Raw genomic sequence first — 8,036 nt, 5'->3', positions numbered from 1 at the left:
TTAGGATTATGTGAGGTGAGGTGGAGGGATGGGGGGGACTATTGGAGTGATGGGTATAGGGTTATGTATAGTGGTTGGGAGGAAAGCCAGCGAGGGGTAGCTTTAGTATTAAACGGGAAGATGGGTAAGCGGCGAAATTGGTACTGAGGATATTGAACAGACGAATGGAGGCGAGGGCAAACGAATATTTGGGCGATGATCAGTTTGGTTTTAGAAAAGGGAAGTCAACTCGCGACGCAATAGCGATAATGAGGTCCCTGGTGGAGAGGAACCTAGAATATGACCAGGACGTATATGCCTGCTTTGTGGGTTTTGAAAAAAACATTTGATAGAGTGAATTGGGTAAAGTTAATGGATATCCTCAAGAAAATAGGTGTAGATTGGAGGGATTAGCGACTGATACGTAATCTGTATATGGCCCAGACTGCGCAATTGAGGGTAGCGGAGAATCTGGGTGGGCAAGGATTGGCCGAGGGGTGAGGCAAGGCTGACCTTCATCGCCGCAGCTCTTTAACGTGTACGCTGAAGAGATGGTAAGGGAAGCGTGGGATGAGTAAGAAGCTGGGATAAAAGTGGGAGGAATGATGTTCAAATCAGTGAGTTTCGCCGATGATCAGGCGTTGATTAGCCAGTCAGCTAGGGGCCTTCAGGCTCTAGTGGATGCGTTATACGAGCGTTGCGAGTAGTATGGAATGAGGATTAATCACAAGAAGACCAAGGTTATGCGGTTTTGTAAAGCATCACGAGCGAGGAGTGTGATACTTAAGATAAAGGTGGGTGGTGAAAAACTTGAGCAGCTTGAGCAGTTAAACTATTTAGGCAGTACGTTAGAGGAAAACGGATACAATAGTAAGGACATTAGGAAGAGAATTGCATTAGCAAAGGAGACGTTCATGAACAGGGAGGAGCTTCTGAGAGGATCGTTATGTAAGAGTTTAAAGAAAAGGTTAGTGAAGAGTTTGATCTGGAGTGTAGCTCTCTACGGTGCGGAAACGTGGACACTGAGGAAAGAAGACGAGAGAAGATTGGATGCATTCGAGATTTGGGTATGGAGAAGAATGGAGAAGGTGAAATGGACGGAGAGGAAAAGGAACGACGAAGTGCTGGATATGGTTGGCGAGGAGAGGCAGCTTTTAGATGAGGTACGGAGGAGACAGAATGTATGGATGGGAGGAGTACTAAGCGGGGAGGGGAAGGATAAGAATAGGATTTTTAGATAGATTGAAAGGGATTAGGCCTTACAGTGAATTGAAGAAGGCGGCTCTGGAAGGAAAGGGAGTCTCCCAAATCACTTCTTTAGTACTCCATGGAAAACTACCTTAATCGGTAGAATACTATAATAATAATGTACGCTATTAGCTCCTTGGAGATCAGGTAGAGCTTTTGGTCAGAGAATAAATAGTAAATTTACAGTCTGATTATCGTAATTCGAATCGCGACGGTGAATATTTGTCAATACTCTCTGTCGCTCGCTGGGGAGGTTCTGCCTGAGTGGCCGTAAAAGCCCTTCAGCCTTTTATAGTCGCTCCGCCAGTCCTTACAATTTTTGTCTGCCGTTTGTTAAAGGATCGTTTTTTTTTTCGATTGGCTACGTTAGAAATAAACAACAGTTCCACTTTCCCTTGGAAAACGGGCGTAGAGTATGTAGACTACCATATAAAAACAAATTTTTATAACTAAACAACGTTTTTCTAAGGAAATAAAAAATGTATTATCTATCAGCCTGACAGATTCTCTAGAGTATTTGATTCATATACATTGGAAGCCGTTGGGAGCATTTTTCACCGTAATATTTAATTTATACTTAAAATCATAACATAATGAAACTAAGTGTTTCGACAATGTTTCCCAGGGTTTCAGACGATTTTATAGGGTTCTATGACTTTTTGTCGTATCTCGTCTCGTTCACCACAAAAATTTGTGTGATGAATGGTCGGAAGTGGTTTTTCGGAAGAGGCAAGGCGGAAGAGCCATTCCAGATGTGGGGGTGGAGAAGAATGGAGAAGGTTAAGTGGACGGAGAGGAAGAGGAGCGAAGAAGTGCTGGACATGATGGGTGAGGAGAGGCAGCGTTTAGAGGAGATACAGAGGAGACAGAAGGAATGGATACAGCGAGTAGCGGGCAGGTGATGCTGAAAACAGTGTTAGAAGGTAGAGTGTTAGGTAAATGATGGAGAGGAAGGAAAAGAATAGGATTTTTAGATGGGATAAAAGGGAACAGGCCTTATTCTGAATTGACTTATTGAATAGAGGGAAGTGCTTGAAGAAAGGGGATTTTCCGAAAATGCTTCTCAAGTACTCCATGGAAACCTACCTTAATCGGTAGAATACTATGATAATTATAATAATGTATATTCCGTTTATTCTTACGAATATTCTACAAACTAACGATGCAGTTTTTTTGAATATTTTCTTCAAATTAAAGTATTAACATGAATCCAAAATCAAACGAGTAAATATTCTTCCCTTCGTGGGGAAAAATCACTTTTGGCCTGTTTAGTATGAATTTGTTGAAAAAACCAAAGGGTTTTCTCCACGGCGAGAGCAGAGCGAGCAGGGCGGATCAAGGGATCAATCCCCCAATATTTTTGGGATATAGGGTGGTTTCCTATTATTTTTTTATTGCCTAAATCGAAAGATTATTACTCCTGGAGTACGTATTTCACGCTTTTAGGTTTTTAAATGACGATATCTATTTTTCGCGATTAAATGAAAAGTGAAAATTTTCAAGCGCGCGAAAACGCGACGCTTAAGTATGAATGTCGGGAAGTCTCTCCGCGTGACGTATTTCTGGTTCCCCCTCCCGCCCTGCGAGGTGACCTTGAGGCGAGGCTTAGCGCTGATACGACGCAGGCTACTAGCGGCTAGCCTAGTACCCTGCTGGCTGGTAGCGCTTGGCTTAAATAAGGATTATTAATAACTTATCAAACGAGGAAAACTTTCCGACCTTAGCCAGTTTTAATAAGTGATTGTTAAGACATGTTTCCCTGAGCTCTGCGCCTCATGCATGCAATGGTAACCTCAGACGACGTATAACTCCTATCTTCTCGTATAGAAACTAGGTCCCTGTGACGTCACGTGGAGTGGCATCGCATGGGCGCCAATCTGGCCCTTTTCAAATGAGGATAAAAATGGACCATTGCCATTCGTCTAACCCGGTATTTCTAAAACAAAATAATTTGTATATTATGAATACACTAATGGTGGGTAACGAATCGCAATCAATGCCTTTCGTTTTCTTTGATGAAGGAAACCACCCTATTGTATCTTAAGTGTTCACTCTTCCTATATCCGTCCCCAATTTTTTTCCTCATTGCGGCCTTGCGCCTAGGGAACCGATTCGTCGCTCCAAAATACATATTCATACAAATATGTTCCTCCTGCTTCCCTGAATCTGGAAAATGACTATCAATTCCACGTACAGAACATTTTTTATTAGCTTCAAGGGAACGCTCCATCGCTGCAGCGATGAAGCCAGAAAAATGCTCGAGATAGGCGCTGAAAATGCATTGCTGTACCGTGGGTTGCATATTCAAAATATAGTTGCGTTACAAAATTTTATTATCTATTGCACTGCTTAGTTTGATCACGATCTGTTCTTGTTAGTCATATTGACCAAATACTACACAGACTGGGCGTAATACATTTTAATTACATTTAAAATTCAAATTACTAGAGAAAATTTTATTGCCAATGAAAAATAAAATTTTAGTTTCGAAATAATGTTCTTATTACAAAATACTATGTATTTACATTTTATATATTACATTTCATGGTGGTATATGTTTTGCGAAGGTCCTCCATTTATCCCCATGTAAATGCTATAGTTGCTGCTAATATAAAAATACGACAAACGAAGTGAACTATCTGGGAGTTTCGATAAGTTCGAACTTTGCGTGGAGAACATGCAAGGAATATTTGTGGCCGAGCTTTGAAGAAGTTAGGATTCATCGAGTGTATCGCGGGAAGATTTTCGGATTAGAAAGTAAATGAGAGGTGCTATTTCGCACTCGTTTGACCCCACCTTAAATACGCAGCGAGCACATGGGATCCGATGCAGAAAAACTTAATCCGTGAACTGAATAAAATACGAAGGAAAGCTGTGCGATAAGTCAAAAACTGACGCGGATTTAGCTGATGAGCTCATCAGCTTAGGGATTAAGCTGATGCTAATCTGGATGGGAGCCCCTAGAGACTCGGAGGCTGCACGCTAGGCTAAGATTGCTTGAGCAATTTGAAATGGATACCTTTTACAGTAGCGATACGGAGAACATCATTAGATATATTAGAGCCTCATTATATTTCCAGGCCTGACAGGAGCGATAAATTAAGAGAGATATTTTTCGAAAGGATAGGTATGGGAATTCGTTTTTCCCCCGAACAATAAAGGACTTTAATAATTGCTAGTCCTAATTTTAGTAGGTAGAGCATGAATGGCGAGTGACGTGGCCAGGATTTTGAAGTTTCACCGGAATTTTCGGGGCCCTTCTGGGATGTATGGAGAAGCCCCAGGTCAAAGGAGGTCAGGGGGTCCTCCCCCGAAAATTAGGGATTTTTTAATGCTAAAAACGTGATTTTTAAGACTCAAAAACAGTAATTTTGTACTGGTATTTATTAAAATAAATTACGTAAATTGAATGAAGTGAAAACTTTAAAGGTGTAAGGAGACGGTAACCCAGAACATTGGTGCAGCGAGGGGGATTTTGAGGGATAAAACCCCCCAAGAGCTCAGAGAAATTTTTAAGTTTAATCCATTTTACTTAATTGGATTTATATTAATTATAGAATAGTGTAAGGATTAATTAAATATCCCTCAGAAAGCCGTAAAACTCATCATTTTCAACCATTTATCTTAAAATTCCGCAATTTATTAATCTCGCACCTACCTCTTATCCTGGTGGGTATACCATACCTCCACGCATCCTGGTATTAGTTGCACCTCTCTCCCCCAGCCTTAATTCCTAGCTGCGCCCCTGACCCAGAAAACCCTCCTGCCCCCCGCCACACTTTTTTAGGTGGCTTTCTAGGAAGCATGTACATATATGAAATGTCAATTTTTCCGTGCCACAAATTAAAAGTTTCTAGCATTAAGCTCTTTTCATTGTGAATAAAATCCTATAAGTTAGTGATTCCACATGAATCTAATGAACGCAGCCTAAGTTTTGATGCTGCCTTTTATCCAAACTCGCAGGTCCAAACACAGATACTTTTTTCTTGTACCTTACGATGATGTCTTGCAAATTTAGAAGATTTAAGGCATGATAGTGTGGTAAAATAACGTCCCAATCACCAATAAATCAAGAACATATGCCAATAGGTACCACAAAAAATTAAAGTTTGAATAGCAAACTTGGTTTTGCATGTTACAACGCTGTCAAGTAAGTATACCTATAGGTATGTTTGAGCCAGCCAGCTTATAAAGCTGAATGAGGAGGTGAGGGTTGTGAGAATTGGGACTTCCATTAAAGTATTTAACCTGGCACACTCTTAATGTGCGTATACAATTAAAAATGTGGTAACAAGCAAAACCTGGGAACAATCAAAGCTTTTTATTTTTTATGGAACTGACAAAAGTCTTTGAGTCATTGGGAATGGTAATGATTGATATATGAAAACTTAGGTATTTTTTTATCATGTGGAATTACTATACTGTGGAATACTATTTGCAATTCTTTAAAAAAATCTATGAAATTGCACTGGAAAAAATTGAATTTTAATCTGTTAAATTGGGTGATTCGATTATTATTACCTCTCGTGCAATCCGTCACTAGACTTAGAGTTGTTGATTACATTTCTGGACAGTATTCATGACTAAGTATATTTTTTAAATCAAAACATGGTATTGAATCATAGTTCACATTCAAGGTCAAAATAATGTTAAGTCTTTAATAAAATTCAAGAAAAAAGAAATGCTGTTCAGTCTATTTCAGATCCAGTAATTTCTTTTTATTTCTTTAATATGTACCTGGATTGACTACAATATCTTTAAGGATGAAAGAATTCATTTTTCCAGAACTTTTTGTAGCTTTCTTATCTTCACCAGTTGAATGTGTCATCCAAGTAGAATTATCACATATCCTTTATTAAAACTTCCATGGGTACTCCTAGTTAAAAAAAAACTCTTGGGCTTTGTCGCCTCGTCAATTTTCAGGTGGCTCCAAAGTTTCCTGACCAATGCTGCTCACTTTTTCATGGGAATCTGATGAAATAGGATTTTTTTTAAGTCCTACTTATTTAGATTCCTTTATTATTCCCTTGTCATATATCAATGATTAATAAAATTATATTAAAGTTTATATTAGGAAAACCTTGAAGACTTGAAAATCATGGTTCATATCTTTTATAAGTGAAAAATTACAAACAAAGAGACAGTAACCAGATGTATTATTTTCATCTAAAATAGGTATTACTAGGTGATGACAAAAAGGAGATTGCCAACCAACTATTTCTGAAAACTGCTGGGTACCATGCTATGAGGAAAATGAACTAGCAAAGTTTGGCTGTTACCACTACTTTTCCTGGTGATATTTTATTGGTATCACTATTTCATCATTAGCAATGATATCAAATTTTGATTTGCAAGGTTATTCTTTTACATCGCCTTTTCATCATTTATAATGTCATCAAATTATGATATCGTAAGTAATATTTAAGTAGTATTACATTTAGATGACTTAAAGGATGCAGACCAGGGATGCTAACTTACAAAAAATATTGGAGGGCCCAAACAAGGGATCGTGCCCCGGGAAATTTTATAAGTAGTAAGTTTTAAGTTTTTTAAGTATTTTAGAAGAGTCATTGATCAAAATTAGAACCCTGATAGCTCGAATCTCGATATCTGGACACTCAAGGGAAAATCGACAAGCCTGACACATTTTTTCCTCTCACCAATAATGAATTTTTGAGGGGGCTCGGGCCCCCTCAGGCCCCATGGAGTCCGCACATGTCAGAGAATTGCTGATATAATATGCATATAAAAATAACTTATGATGCTGCTTTGGGAAAACCAAGGAAGATGTAAATAAATAATGTAGAGGTGATAAATATTTACGACCTCCTTGGGGAAAACTCAAAGCAAGTAGTGTTGAAAATACCGCATCAGATACCTAAAGTAGCTACATAGCTTGGAAATTCATAGACAGACAGGGGGACTTGGATTCTCATGTCTTTTCTCAATAATGAATTGAATTACCTATTCTCTTCTTTATGACCATCAAACTCCACCATAGCCACGTATGATATCTGATCCAAAAAACTGCCTCTTCAGACCCATTTTCACCTCATATTTCTCCTGCTCTTTTGATTTCCTTTTCCAGCTGTTATTATTGCCTGTTATTAAGTGTTACCTGTTGAATTGTGAGCTTCAATTGTTTAATATTAATATTTTTCAATATTACCTCTGGAAATATATCAATTCGGAGCTAGGTATTTATTGTTGTAAGAATTACTTTGAATTTTCTTTCCCCATTCAGCTGCACACATCTTTAGATATTATCGTAGCTTTTCAAAATAAACCATGATTCATATTGATTATATAATGTATCATTGTCAACAATTGAAGAACACTGCTATCAATTCTATCTTAGGATCTATCTGCCATATATGACTGACTGGCTGTCTTGTCCAGTAAAGTCTTCAGCTTGCTTCTCAGATTTATCTGTGTAGGCTGTTTCCTTTTCCATTCTAGCTTAACTGAACCAGTCAAATCTATGTCCAATCTGAATGTCAAATCTGTGGCCAGTTCGGTTACAATTACCAATCCAGTTTGATAGAATTTATCAGATTGGATAGAATTTATGAAATTGGTTTGGTAATTGTTTCCGAAATTTTCGATGTTCCATATGAACCGAAAAGTTTGATAAATTTCATCAGACTTCGATAGTTCTAACTAAACTTTTTTTCCCGTACACAGTGAAATAACTACATGTTTTAGATATATCACCTTATTTAGATATCCGACGAATATCGTCTGGTGCATTGGGGAATATCTTTAATAAAATTCAAGAAAAAAAGAGATGTCAGATTATTTCAGGTCCG

This window comes from Ischnura elegans, chromosome 7 (assembly GCF_921293095.1).
Source record: "Ischnura elegans chromosome 7, ioIscEleg1.1, whole genome shotgun sequence".
Classification (NCBI taxonomy): Eukaryota; Metazoa; Arthropoda; class Insecta; order Odonata; family Coenagrionidae; genus Ischnura; species Ischnura elegans.
Note: the sequence above shows the minus strand (reverse complement) of the source record.